This window comes from Mastigoproctus giganteus, chromosome 10, assembly GCF_048544385.1.
Source record: "Mastigoproctus giganteus isolate SK-2022 chromosome 10, ASM4854438v1, whole genome shotgun sequence".
Lineage (NCBI taxonomy): Eukaryota > Metazoa > Arthropoda > Arachnida > Uropygi > Thelyphonidae > Mastigoproctus > Mastigoproctus giganteus.
The window spans coordinates 116,139,809-116,154,768 of NC_143584.1; the positions used below are offsets into that span (position 1 = coordinate 116,139,809).

At 37.7% G+C, this 14,960-nt stretch overlaps 1 protein-coding gene across 7 annotated transcripts in view; it reads right to left on the reverse strand.

Moving 5' to 3' along the window:
• The window catches only part of LOC150079243 (uncharacterized), a 575,463-nt gene that overhangs the window by 484,452 nt on the left and 76,051 nt on the right, over nt 1-14,960 (reverse strand). For 6 of the 7 annotated variants that reach the window (XM_090383519.1, XM_090383518.1, XM_090383517.1 and 3 more), the window contains exon 2: nt 13,225-13,380. The exons of the other annotated variant lie outside the window; for it this stretch is intronic. The gene's annotated coding sequence lies outside the window, so the exon portion shown is untranslated. The remainder of the gene's footprint in view (nt 1-13,224; nt 13,381-14,960) is intronic. 7 annotated transcript variants of the gene reach the window in all.

Consider the following 14,960-nt stretch of genomic DNA (forward strand, 5'->3'; position numbering starts at 1 on the left):
AAATTTGAATTTAAAAAAAAAAAAAAAAAAAAAAAATCAACAGCAAGTGTTTAAACCAGTGGTTTTCAACCTTTTTTTTTAATAATGGGCCCCTTAAGTAATTTATTTTATTTTGTGGTACCCGTACTCAATTTTCTACCTATTAGATCAGTCTCTCTCTCTCTCTCTCTCTCTCTCTCTCTCTCTCTCTCTCTCTCTCTCTCTCTCTCTCTCTCTCTCTCTCTGTGTGTGTGTGTGTGTGTGTATAATATTAAAAAAAAAAAAAAAGTTAGGAGTTATATTATTACAATAACTATAAACAAAATTAAAATTCATAATACATATTATGTATACTTATATAATAATTTTATTCTTTATATAGAGGCACTAAATAAACGTCAATTTTTGATCACCACAAAATTAAAAACATAGCGTACAATGGATACTGTAAACATTTTTATAATGAAATGAACATATAATTTTTTTTTAAAAAATCGGTTTAATTATATTAAACCCAAATTACATGACGCCCCTGTAATGTTGTCGCAGCACCTTAAGGAGCCACGACACCCCGGTTAAAACCACTGGTTTAAACCATTCACTAATATCTGATACATCTAATACCTAAAGCACCAGCACGATACACCACAATCCACATTGTTTAACCTAAAATTCAGTACTGATTATGGTACGTTATCGCCAATGAATCACCTTCTGAACTTAATGTAATTTGGATCCTTTCATTGGATTTCCAAATTTCTTAAAGCAATTAAAAAAAAGATAATGCCAGATCATTAAGTTGTATTTGAAGTTCTCGACTCTATGCCACTCAGTGCCACCTCTTTTGAGGCCCCTTTACTAAGGATATGTATATTTTTTCATGATTTGTAAAATTTGGCACCCCTTAAAGACTGGTGCCTTGCCCCAGGCAAGGGACGCCAGTCTTTAAGGGGTGTGAGAGATTACTGATAGTCCGTGCCTTAATCCAGCACTGATGCCACTCTACGCCTAGCAAGGGCTATCATCTACTATACCATGATTCATGTCACCTACTATGAGGAAAGATGTTACAACACCATTTTAATTTCTTATTAGGTTGTACATATTTTTCTTGTTTTTACTTGAAGGTTATCCTAAAACTAACCTGTAATTTAAGCTTTCTCTTTTTATTTATTTATTTTTTCAGTATTATATCGCAGAAACACTAATATTAAAATATCGAATATTGTATCCACATCACTTGCGTCAAATAAATCTGTTAATACTACTGACCAAAATGAATAACTTAATTTCATTATTTCATGTTAAATCAATAAAGTATATGCGATTTTGACCTTTTCTTACTTGTGTTATTAATTTCCAATTATATTTTAAGTTAGTTTATCGGTTTTCCCATACATGAGTTTTTAAGATGTTCAGCAATTTATTTTCCTTATTTTATTATTATTTCAGATGAGACAACACATTGTAACTGGGAGTTCACCTATGTGTTTATATGAATAAACAAACAAATAAAGAAGCAAGTAATTATCACTGCTTTCCTTTTCTCAGTGTCCATGCAATTTTATAGTGAATATAGTGATGTTGTTGTTGAGTTTAACGGCACTGTTATTGTTATTTGGTTTTTAGGAGCATTAGCAACTAAGGCCATATTGCTCCGGGAATATGCGGTGGTCATTCCCTTGACCTTTCCGCATCCTCCGTATTTGGTGGTGATGGGCTCGAACCCCGGTCTAATCAAGAAGCGTGTGCTATGCACTGCTGCTCCTTCCCACCTGGCTACAGAGGCGCCAGAGTTTAACGTTACATAGGCTGCTAGGGCCATATTGTGTCTTTCTAATGGTGGAATATAGTGAATATCCAGACAACCTTGCAGGCATAGTAGATACAGTATCTTCCAACCCTTGTTTAAAAATTAGAAAAAGATATTATTGAACAGTGCAAAAAGGGAAACAATGATAATTTTAGCTTCAATCACTATTTCGATTATGCCGGTCGGCATCAATTTCCTCCCTGAAATAATTTCGACAGAATTTCATAGGAAATATGTTCAAAAATTCAGATATGTGACCTGCAGTTGGTTTAATCATCTTTTCGATCGATTTATTCATGTTTGTTTATTTTTTTTCTAGAACATTTGAGAATTCTAGAGCATTTTGGAGCTTTCTACAACATTCGAGAATGTTTCTGAACCTTCTAGAATATTGTTACGAGCAGAAGAAAGGTTGTGATGTTTTAGAACCTTGTCACAGGGTTCTAGAACTTTCAACGGAGTTCTCTAGAAACATCTCTACTGGGGTGTATGTGTGGGGGGGGGGGTTTCGGTTCCACACCAAGCAAGCATTTTCGTATTTCAAAAAGTGTACGTGATTCACAATGCAAGTGGCAAACAAGTGTTGTGTTCATAAGTGTAAATCGTGAACTGTGTTTAAATTAGAAATAAAAATCTACAATTTCTTAATTGTGTTATATGAGCATACATCAACTGTACACAAAATATGTCACTTTATAAGCCTGATAGCTTTTGCTACTTTTACGAAGAAGTGGTATTAAAATCACAGTGGAAGACACTGTCACAACTTGTAAGAAAAGCCTATGAACTCCATTTTGGATGCAAAGTCGAATATCAAGATAAAGTATGGGCTCAAAAGATTTCCTGTACCTCACGTTCAAGGACATCAAGAGGCTGGCTTAGAGGTAATTATAAATTGATGACTTTTGCTATTCTGGTGATATGGTGGCTACCTCAAGATTACATAAATGATTGTTACCTTGGCATAACCAATATTTCTGGTTTTTTTTAGGAAATTCAAGTATAAAGTAGAGTATCCGAACATACCTTCTGCACTAAGGCCAGTTCCTCACAATGATATAATGCTAGTGTCAAAGCCACCAGAAACTTATGGACTTGATTCCAATTCAGGATCGGAAAAGGAGTCTCCAGAATGAGCACAGATCCAGACTTTTCAACTCTTGATACTTCAAGTCACATCTAATCACTAAGGCAGAATTTTATCAGAGATTTGGAGCACTCCACAACCATGGCTCAATTACTAGAATGACAGCTTGAGCAGTGGAATCTTCTTGAAAAGGGGTGTCAAAGGAGAAGCAATCTAACATAACCTATTATTCCATAGATGGTGCTTTGGTTTATTGTAACAATGTTCAGGAATTAATGAGAGAATTAAATCTGTGGCAGGTTCCCAATCAGTGGAGGCTTTTCACTGATTCATCCACGGTCAGTTTGAAAGCAGTTTAACTCCATAATGGAAATAAGTATCCACTGACCCATGCAGTTCACATGAAGGAAACATAGAATACCTACAGGTCTTTTAGCAAAAAATATGCTATCAAGAATACAAAAATGGAATATCTGTAGAGACCAAAAAGTGTAGCTTTGCTGACAGGGTTGCAAGGTGGATACATGAAATATTGTTGCTTTTTATGTGAGTGGGGCAGCCGAGCAAAGGATTGCCTCTACAGAGTAAAAAAAAAAAAGGTCAGACTGTTCAGAAACTACACCAGGCAAGAAAGATGTAACACATCCTTCTTTGGTTGATAAGTCAAACATCTATTTACCTCCACTGCACATCAAGCTAGATTTCACAAAAATATTTGTGAAGCAATGGATTAAAAAGGAGAAGGATTTTCCTGTTTGAGTCAAGTTTCTGCAAATCAGTGAGGCCAAGATAAAAGGGAATATTTGTAGGTTCTCAAATCAAACTGCTATTTCAAGATGACGGATTCTCTAAAAAATTAAATGCTACAGAAATAAGAGCCTGGAAGTCATTAGAAAAAATCTGCCAAAATATTTCAGGCAATGAAAAATCACAAAATTAGGTTAAAATTGTGGATGAGCTAATTTTAGCATAAAGAGAGTTGGGATTCAACATGTTGTTAAAGCTTCATTTCCTGCATTCCCATTTACACTTTTTTTCCTGAAAACTTTGAAGCAGTCTCCAATGAACATGGTGAAAAGTTTCATCAAGATATTTCTCAAATGGAAAATTGACTCCAAATATGTTGGCAGACTGCCATTGGAATCTCATACAGGAGACACCAGTGCACAATCATAAAAGACAATGAACGACAAAATAGGTGTTTTGTTATCATATAAACATTTTTGTAAATAGAATAAGGTAAACAGACCCTCTGTTCAATATTTCATTCTGTATTTTTTTTTTTTTTTTTTAAAGAAAACTCCAACGTGAGGTATCAAAACCTATAGTACTTAATACCGTGCATGGGCTGGAGGTTGAGAAAAAGAAAAAAGATATTTGTTGGCATTAGACTTCAACTTCTGTAGACTGTAATTTTCAGAAAATACATATGAAGGAAGGTTGTTCCAGAAAACGACAGTTGAATGAATAAACATGAAAAGTTGGATCCGTGACTTTGAAGTTGGACAGTAAATGTAAAAAGGGTACTAGGAAAGTTTTGCAATACAGCTTTGTTTATTTAATTTTTTCAAAGTAATTTCCTCTACATTCAATACACCTCTCCATCCTCCGAAACCAATCTTTAAACCAGTTCTGCCAAGTTTCACTAGGGAGTAAAGCACACTCGTTATCCCAAGCCCGTAGAAGGTCCTCATCACTGGAAAACCGCCTCCCTTTTAGCTTCATTTTCACATGCGGGAACAGTGCAAAGTCGCAGGGAGCAAGGTCTGGACTGTAGGGAGGGTGCTCGAGAAGTTTCAGTCCTGTTGTGGTCAAATATTCGGTGCAGGCTTTGGCGCGGTGAGCTGGAGCATTATCGTGATGGAGGTACCAGGTGTCCATTCTTGACTTTGGCCGCAGGTTCTTCATAGATCCAATGACTTTAGGCAGGCATTGTTCAGTATACCACTTAGCTGTGACTGTCTTCTGCGTGTCCAAAACGACACGTTCCACAATTCCACTCGATTTGAAAAATACAGCTATCATTTTCTTCTTTACAGATCGGGATTTTCTGACAATTACGGGTGTGTCGTCATCATCAAAGACCCAAACTTTGTTTTGAGCCTTGGTCGGCAGATCGTAATAGTACAGCCAAGTCTCGTCACCTGTCACGATGTTGTTCACATACCGAGATTGTCCCTTATCAAACTTTTTTAACATCTCCCGGCACCAAGTCACACGTCGTGTCATCTGCTCTTCAGTCAGTTGATGCGGCACCCAGAGAGAACAAAGTTTCTTCACGTGCAAATGATCTTGCAGAATCGAACGAATTGCTGGTGCATTTAGGCCCAAAGTATCCTCTATCTGTTGGTAGGTCACTCGCCTGTTTTCGTCAAGCATTTTCCTCACAGCAGTAACGTTTTCCTCCGTAACTGACGTTCGTGGCCTTCCCGGCCTCTCAGAATCCTCCAGAGTGAAATTTCCCCTTTGGAATTCTCTATACCACCTGAATATCGTTGTACGATGTGGACAATCATCATCTAGTGCAAGAGTCATTTCTTCTAAGCACTGGTCTATGGTTAAACCACGCACGAAATTATACCGCAAAACTGTCCTTATCTCATTTCGTGACCACGATGCCATCGCAAACACTTTACACTCTCACTACTAATGAATAACTGAGGCATGCAGCAGAAACAGTATATCTATGAGACAGACAGTGGAGAGACTCAGAGATGAGTCATTAATTGACGTAACTGTCCTCTTCTGAATGGAATTTAGAAGCATGAGAGAGGCTTTGGGAGCACTGCCCCAGGTGTGAGAACAATATTTCATGGTAGGGAGGATTTGCGATTTGTACAGAGCAAACAGGTGTTTGAAAAGTAATGCCAAGAGTGAAAGAAAAAAAAAAAAAAAAAACAAGTTTTTTAGATGCAAAGGAAACAATATTTGTAATGTGCTTATGCCAAGAGAGATTAGAAGTCAGAGATTATCCCCAAAAGAGATATATCATCTTGCCTAGAAATCAGAGTGTCACAAAAGGTAAGCACAAAAGCAGAATCCTTTTTTGCAAGTACAGGAAAGGACTGAGTTTTAGAAGGGTTGAAATCAACTAAGTTGTCTTTGCCCCACTAGAGAAATATACCTGGAGATTGGCATTTAAGGAATTGGTAGCGGATATTCAAGAAGTTGAAAATGATTGAGGAGGGCAAGGTTCCTCTGGAAAGTGGAATGCAATGTGCTATCAGCAAAACTAGGGATAGGATTTTCGGTCAATGGACGAAGGTCATTAATATATAAGAGGAAAAACGACGGGGTGAAAGAACTGAACCTTGGGGGAGCAGCATTAGTGGAGAAGTTTGAAGACAGAACCATTTACCATCACCCTCAGTGAGCGGTCAGAGAGAAAATTGGATAACCAATTACAAAAACCAGTTGGAGAACCATAAGATGGAAGCTTGTTTAGAAGACCTTTATGCAAAACACGATCGAAGGCCTTTGAGATGTCAAGAGCAATTGCATGTGTTTCCACAAACTTTTCCATTGAATCCCATCAGTGGATCGACCCTGATGGAATCCATACTGGTGATCATTGATCAGATGGAAGGTTTCCAGGTAGTTTAAGAGCTGGTGTTTAATCGATTTCTCCATCACTTTAGAAATGGTGAATATGGGCTTGGCAGACATATGAAGAAAGGTTGTTCCAGGGTCCTGAGTTGGATATCATTATTCTTCTCTTTCTTGGTGATTCTCTCTCTCTCTCTCTCTCTCTCTCTCTCTCTCTCTCTCTCTCTCTCTCTCTCTCTCTCTCTCTCTCTCAGGGTAACTCAGAAATTTTATTTTTGGCTGGTGCAGCATAGCCTCAGGCTTCCTTGCACCATATGGCTAATAATAATAATAATAATAATAAGAGTAGAAGAAGTAATTGCAATGGGATATGAGCAAATTTCCAAGCAGAAGGTAAAACACTTTGGAATAAGAAAATGAAAAAAGACGGCAAAGAACAGGAGCACAGGTTTTTTGAGACCAAGTGCAGAAATACTATCAGGATCTGGAGCTTTCTTAGCATCAAGAATTGACAAAATCCTTCTGACATCCTTTTGATGGAAGATACAGGAGGCATTGAATGGAGAGTGTTGGGAATAGTGGGAGGTGTTTTGCCAAAATCATTAATACATGAGCTGAAAGAAAATGGGATGCTAGCAGGAAATGAGCAAATTTCTAAGCAGAAGGTAAAACACTTTGGAATAAGAAATTGAAAAAAGGTGGCAAAGAACTGGAGCACAGATTTTGAGAACAAGTGGAGAAATACCACCAGGACCTGGAGTTTTCTTCGCATCACATTGAGATTCGTCAAAATCCTTCTGACATCCTTTTGACGGAAGACCACAGGAGGCATTGAATGGAGCGTTGTTGGAAATGGTGGGAGGTGTTTTACCAAGTTCATTAATACATGTGTTGGAAGAAAAATGGGATGGTAGAAAGTCAGCTTTATCCTTGGCTGAAGTGACAACAGAACCATCTGGTTTTGCAGAGGTGGGAGCAGAGATGGGAAAAAGTTGCGGCTAATAGCTTTGGCAAGAGACCAGAATGCTCGGCTGCCATTAGAGCAAGAAGCAAGTTTTCTACTCTTGGCCTGTTCAAAATCTAGTTTGGAGTGATTAATAACTGCTTCAATTGTTGAGAGCTTTGGTGTAGGCAAAAAATGAAACTGAAGAATTGGAAACAAGCCAATTACGATACGCAACATTGTTCTCTTGAACAGCTTTAGCACATTTATTGGAAAACCAAGGTTTAGATAAAGGACGAGATTTTAAAGTGGAGTGTGGGATAAAGGATTCCATTCCTACAAGAATGATTTCACTGACACGATCTGAGCAAACGTTGACATCAGAAGTTTTGAAACAGTAATCCGACCAAAGGAAAGAAGAAAAGAAATCTTGCAGGTCATCCCATTTTGCATTCTTGTAATGCCAAACAACTTGAGGTTGGGAATAGCAATGAGATAAAGGCTCCATTGGAGAAGCGACAATCACCAAGTTGTAATCTGAGTTGCCTAAAGGACCACTCGCTTCAACCGTGTACTTAGAAGGGCTGTTTGTGAGAAAAAGATCAAGCGTGTTATCTGTATGGTTAGGATTGTCCAGTATTCCGGAAGGACAATGAACAATCTGTGTAAGGTCATTAGTAATTGCAAAAGCCATAGCATCTTGACCAGCTGGGTCTGTGGGACTAGAAAACGGAAGCCAGTTGGAGTAGTGAACATTAAAATCACCATGGAAAATTACCTCACTGATAGGAAAGTTGGACTGGAGAAAGAGTTGCAAAGAGAGGAAGTCAAAGAGTTCCAAGTGATTAATGGAGTGGAGAATGGCAGACAACAGATGAATGGAATTTGATACTCTGACAGGGAATATATCGGAACATATGCACAAGTGCCACTTTGGAGGCGAAAGGACTCATACAGCGAATAATTTGGGCAACTGAGATGAGCAGTGGTTGAATCAACTGATAACTGAGATTCTGTCAGAAACAGTACATGGGGTTTGGCAGACTGTAAGTCGAAATAGACGTCACTGAGATTAGAACTGAGACCACGTATAATTGTGAAATGAACTAGGAAGTGTTTGGGAGGTTTAGACCTTTTTACAGATAAGCTTGCTCTATTAGTTTGACAATTCATGGTGTATTCAATAGTAATAAAAAGTGGGTGGGACATGCTGTATGAAGTAATGAAATTTTTGGATAGGGCGTACATATGGTAGTAGTAGTAGTGGCATGTGATGCAAGAAAGCAAGTGTATGAGCTTATGCAGCATCAGCAAAAAAAAAAAAAAAAAAAAAACACCATTGCCTCCAAATGCCTGTCCAGTTCCTCCTTAAATTTATTCAGCCTATCAACTTCCACAACGACAGATGGAAGTTTGTTCCAGCAATTAACCACCTGCTGGCTAAAGGCAAATTTCCGCACATCTGTTCTACATCTGTCTTTTCTTAATTTGAATTTATGCCCCCTTAGGTTCCTAATCTGAACAAGTGGAAGGATCCCATCAGAATTCAGCGTGCACAACCCATTCAAGGCCTTATATACCTCAATCAGATCACCGCGCAGGTGCCTAGTCTCCAGCCACTGTAATTTGCAGAACTTAAGCCTCTCTTGGTAGGAGGATCCCTTCATTCCCCTCACCAATCTTGTTGCCCTTCTCTGTGCACGCTCAAGTAAATCTACATCCTTCCTAAAATGAGGCCTCCAGACCTGTACGCAGTACTCAAGGCGTGGCCTGACCATTGCCTTATACAGAGGGATAATCACCTCCTTTTCTCTGCTAGCAAAATTCCTATATATCAACCGGGTCTCCCAATTACTCCCAGGTCTTTTTAATTTTCTACCACCTTAAGTGTAGTACCACACAGTTGGTACGTTTCTCTGGGGTTACTTCTACCCATATGCAGTACTTTGCATTTGTCAAGGTTAAACTTCAGTTGCCACTTCTTAGCCCTTCTGCACAAATTATCTAGATCCTGTTGCAGTAGCACACTGCCATTACTGTCATTAACAACCCTGCCGACCTTTGTATCATCTGCAAACTTCGACATTAAGCCTGATATACCTTCATCAATATCATTGATAAATATACAAAACAACAGTGGACCTAACACCGAACCCTGTGGGACTCCGCTAATAACATTAGTCCACGAAGAGCAGCACCCATTGATTACCACCCTCTGTCTTCTCCCACTTAACCATCCTTTTATCCATTGTAGCAACTTACCCTTAATACCATTCTGCTCCAATTTGTACAATAGTCTTCCATGCGCAACAGTGTCAAAAGCTTTCTTGAAATCCAAATATATGATATCAAAATTATTTTTTGTATCCAGTTCCTTTGTAACCACATCATAATATCCTATCAAATTTGCCAGACAAGACTTTACAGACAAGACGTTTAAGAAACCCATGCTGTGTCTGAATTATTGCTGCAGTCTTGTCTAGATGATCCTGCAATGCATCTTTAACCAGTGACTCCATTGTTTTACCCGGAACAGAAGTTAAACTAACTGATCTGTAATTACTCTTGTCACCCTTCGATCCGCCTTTGTGAATTGGGGATACATTTGCAGATCTCCAGTCCGTGGGAACCTCCCCTGAGTCCAAGGACACTCTCATAATTATGGCTAAGGGTTTGCTTAGCCGCCTCCTTTAATATAACTGGATAGATCCCATCCACCCCAGGTGCTTTTCTTATGTTTAACTTCAACAATTTATCCTCCACTTTGCTTTCAGTTATTCCAAAATCATTAAGTATCCTGCTACAATTTGTTAACCTTCTGCCATTTTCAAACCTTAATAATTCCTCATGTGTAAATGTAGATGCCAAATACTCATTCAGTTTGTTTGCTATCTGAGCAGGATCATCAACAGTCGAACCATCGATGTCAAGTGGACCAATCAGATTCATCCCCTTTCTTTTAGAGTTATATAAGTAAAGAAATCTTTGCTGTTTTTCTTAGCATCTTTTTCCAAGGATTTCTTGTAATCTGCCTTCGCCTGCCTAACCTCCTTTGTCACCTCATTACAGACTTGCTTATATCTGCCATAGGCTTCTGAGTTGCTTGATAATTTATATGCATCCCATGCATTTTTCTTCTGTATTACGAATCTCATTAGTTCATTAGATAACCATTTAGGCCTAAACCTTGAATAATATTTCTTAATAGGTATGAAAATTTTAGTAGCTTCTACGATTAATTCCTTGAACGCGTCCCACTTAGAATTTACTGTTGGTAACATCGTCAGTTGATCCCACTGTACAGAATTTAAAAACTGTCGGAGAGCACTGTACTCACCTTTACGGAAGCAAAAACCCTTTCCTTTACCCCTGATGGTAATTAAATCTTTAAGTAAATCCCACATTAGTACACTGTGATCACCCGCTTCTTGATTAGACTGGGGTTCGAGCCCGTCACCACCAAATACGGAGGATGCGGAAAGGTCAGGGAATGACCACCGCATATCCCAGAGCAATATGGCCTTAGTTGCTAATGCTCCTAAAAACCAAATAACACCAAAATAACACTGTGATCACTGCCACCTAGTGGTTCCTTTATCTGCAAATTCTTAATACACGAATGATCACTGCTGATAACCAGATCAAGAGTATTGCTTTCTCTGGTTGCCTCTAGAACATGCTGCTGCAGAAAACAATCATCCAATAAATCCACAAAAGTCTGACTAGTGTGTGAGTGACCAACCCACAAGTTCCAGTCAATATCTGGGAAGTTAAAATCCCCCATTATAAGACATTCCAATTTACTAGCCCACTCTATTTCTCTGTACAATTGTTCATTGTACTCATTCGAGTCATTAGGCCTATAACACACTCCTACTCTTATTTTTGCCTTCTTATATTGGTAAGAATATACCCAGATCCTTGACAATAACGTGGACTTGACAATGCCGCACGCACGCGTGCACACACACACACACACACACACTACTCTGACTTCCTCCAGTCACTATCTGGCATAGTAGATGTAGCAAGATTATGCACTAGCTGATCTGGAAGCCACCAAGAGAGTTACCAATACGTTCGGTCTGGTGTACTGACTAGCAACTGGCATGCGAACACAATTTTAGAGCTGTACTCTCGAAATGTAAGGAAGATTGGATGTCACCATGATGTCCATCATAACCTCAAAAGTCATCAATCATACTGCATGATGGAAGAGATGAGGAAGGGTTGACTGGAACTTACTTCTGTAGACTAAACATGGGTTTCACCACTTCAAGCCTCCAATAAGCAAACTGGTGGTATTGCACCAGTTGATGAGAGTCATCTACCACTTAGTATTGTCTGGTAACACAGAGGGGCAGCATTCTTCTGACAGTGTGGGACCCACACCTCGACCCCTGCTTACACACCTGGGTGGTCATCCACAGTTTGCTTATGCATGGGGGTTATACCCAGGATTACTAACAGTCACACCATCATGAAGGTTCAAGCAGAGGATTTGGCTGTCACAGACCGTCCGGACTTCACCGAAATTGTCCGCTAGATGTATGTAACATTTTCTTAAAATTTATGAAAAAAAATTTTTTTACTCAAAATTTAGTTTTTTAAGTTAGTCTCTTCTCCCTTAAATTTAGTGAGGATTACAGCAATATGGTTGTCATATTTGAATTCAGCAATGTCAAATATACAAGAATCACCCTGAAGTTTAACAGAGAGAGATTTTTTTTTTTTTTTTTTGCAGACCATAACATAATATTTTATGATTAGAAACAGAAATCAAGTTAGCAATACAATGGCATAGTTAATCTTATCTGGTAAAGAAGACATCTGATGAGGATTTTTCTCTTTGTCTAGAATGCAACATGTCTGGGATACTTGGAGCAGTGGATAGCTATCAGTAGGATGGTGCAGGGTCATTGCAAGTTGGGGTGGCTAGACCTTAAAAATGTCTGAAGACATGCAGTCCTCTATTTCAAAGGGCATTTCAAGGTGTACCGTGAGTTCCAGGATGATTAACTCAGGATGACTACTATATGACACTAACAGGAAGATACCATGGAAAGTAACAGCTGAGCTACCTTTTCTCGTCGAGAAAAGTAACACCCAGGTGAAAATGGTCTGGTCACAATGAGCAACTGCACCAACTCTACATCTCTGAAAGAAGCTTTTAGAGAAATCATTATCCTGAATTTCAATTCATGAACAGTAATGATCCTTGAATTTAATAATGATCTTTGATCGGTTTTTTTTTGGACTTGGAATGGGTTGGATGAGTGTCTGGAATGCTCTAGGAAGATGGACTGAGGCACATCAGTCTCCATCTGTTTATAACGCATTATCATCAGCCTTGTAAACAATTATTATGTTATTATTATTATGTTAGTATGGAAGCCTGTTGTGAGAATTTTACTGTTACAGGATGAGCACAGGCACAATCACCATTAAATGCCTGAAAATATGTCGGGCTGGTCCTTAAGTTATGGACAGTAATGATCTTCAAGAGATTATTTCATGTTTCAGATTATTCAAAATTTAGGTATATAATATATTAGGCATATTCGTTTTCAAACTCATTATCAAATCTTATAATACTCCTCTTAAGTGAAATATTTCTGAAGAGACTGAGGCTGTCTAACCATGTTGATATCCAGTAAGCTAAGCTTCTAGGGAAGCTACTGCAATTCTGACCCAATGTCCTCTTCTTACCTTTATAATGCAATCTGTTAGTAGGCAGCCAGCTATATGGCTACTGAATAAATAAGATGGAACTAACCAGATTAGATAAATTATTGGCTGAAATCTTATCACTATGGTAGGACAAAGCAATCAAAGACCTTGACCTGAGCAACTTACCAGGGACCAGGCAGAATGCTGAAGATGCTATCAGAACAATCATCAAGATAGGTACCATCAACACTTGAAGTTTAAACAGCAAGGAAGTGGAACTGGCAGAACCAGGACAATATAATAGCAGGTGTCACAGAAACCAAGATGATGAATACAAGGGATCTGCAGATAAACAATAATCATAAATTAATTTATTCTGGAAGTAAGATATGGTGCAAGCAAGATATAACAATTGCTTTTAGAACTAGTTTTAAAGGAAGTGTAACTGGCTGGGATGCAGAGTTGTGTGAGCAAAATTTATGACAACTTGGTGGATGAAATTTGTCTTTGCATATGGATTTAGCTTGAAGACTGAAAATAAGATGAAAAGGAACAATTCTTTAATCTCTTAGAACAGTAGAAACTGGCAACAAAAATTATAACACTGGCTGGAGATTTAAATAGCAGGTTAGGAAATGATAATTACACCAATAGAGATATTTTAGGAAAATTGGGTAAAAAAAATATAACTAATGGTATATTAGTTGGTCCTCCCAACTAATATCCTTTTCATTTATGGTTCTTTATTTATATTTCTTAATTTAAAGAATAGGTAACCCTCGTATAACACGGTAGTTAGGATCCTATAAAATCTTGTGTAGTGAGAAATGTTACACAGGACTAAGAATCAGTACAAAAAGGGAGATTACGTTCTGAAAGCTAATAAAAATACACCATTTTTTTTCTTTTTTTATAACTATCAGAAATTTAGTTGTAAACCTATTCGTAGTTCTATCATATTCTTAATCTCATTTTTTGTTCTCATAGTTTTTAAATTTTTATTAAAAATAGTAATATCTAAATCCATCAATCCAAATACTGAGTGCTTTTTCCATTTTCTCAAGGACGAGCTGTTATATTTGTGGAAAGATCCTACAGCAACAGCAGTTCTAATTTTTCTTTATGGTCCAGATTGTTGTTTCATTTAAATTTAAAAACTTTTTACAACGTATGATACCTTTCCCCTTTAAGACATTCCAAAATTTGTATCTTTGATTTTAGAGAAATAAAGTTTCTTTTGAGCGGTGCTTTTTTACTTTCCTTAGGCATAATTTAGGGCTGGAATTTAATTCACAACAAAGAAATAAACAATCAAATAAAAACCAGAATAACCTTACAAAAACCCTAAAAGTCACAAACTGCACGCTCCAAAGTTTTTAAAGTCTCACACAAGTACAATAGCACAAAACCTAACACAGGGATTTCCCAATATTTTTATTTATTTTATTTTATTTTCATAATGACTAGCGAGTCAATAGCAGGGATTCACAAAATGAATGGAAATGTTCAAAAATTACATTCAACATGACAGCAGGGTTTCCCCACACAAAAGTTCAAAATTACTGTGTTATGCAAGGTTTGCCTCAATCCTCTAATAGTGTTAAAGCGAAACTGTATTGTAGAAGTACCATGTTATATGGGGGTTGCCTGTATTTATTTTGGTAGGATTTAGCACAGTATCTTGATGTTATGCTGCATCCTGTCAGAGGTGTCTTATTCTTTTGTTTCAATTAATCACGGCCTTATGGTCACATATTGCACTTTTCACTTATTCATAATGTTAGTTGAAACAAAGAATTTTCTCTAAACTATGTCAAGAGCTATGCACTCAATGTTTCAAGCATATAAATAACCACAAAAAAAGAATAACTGATATCATTATAAGAAAAGCATCTTAAATAATAATAATTATTATTATTAGC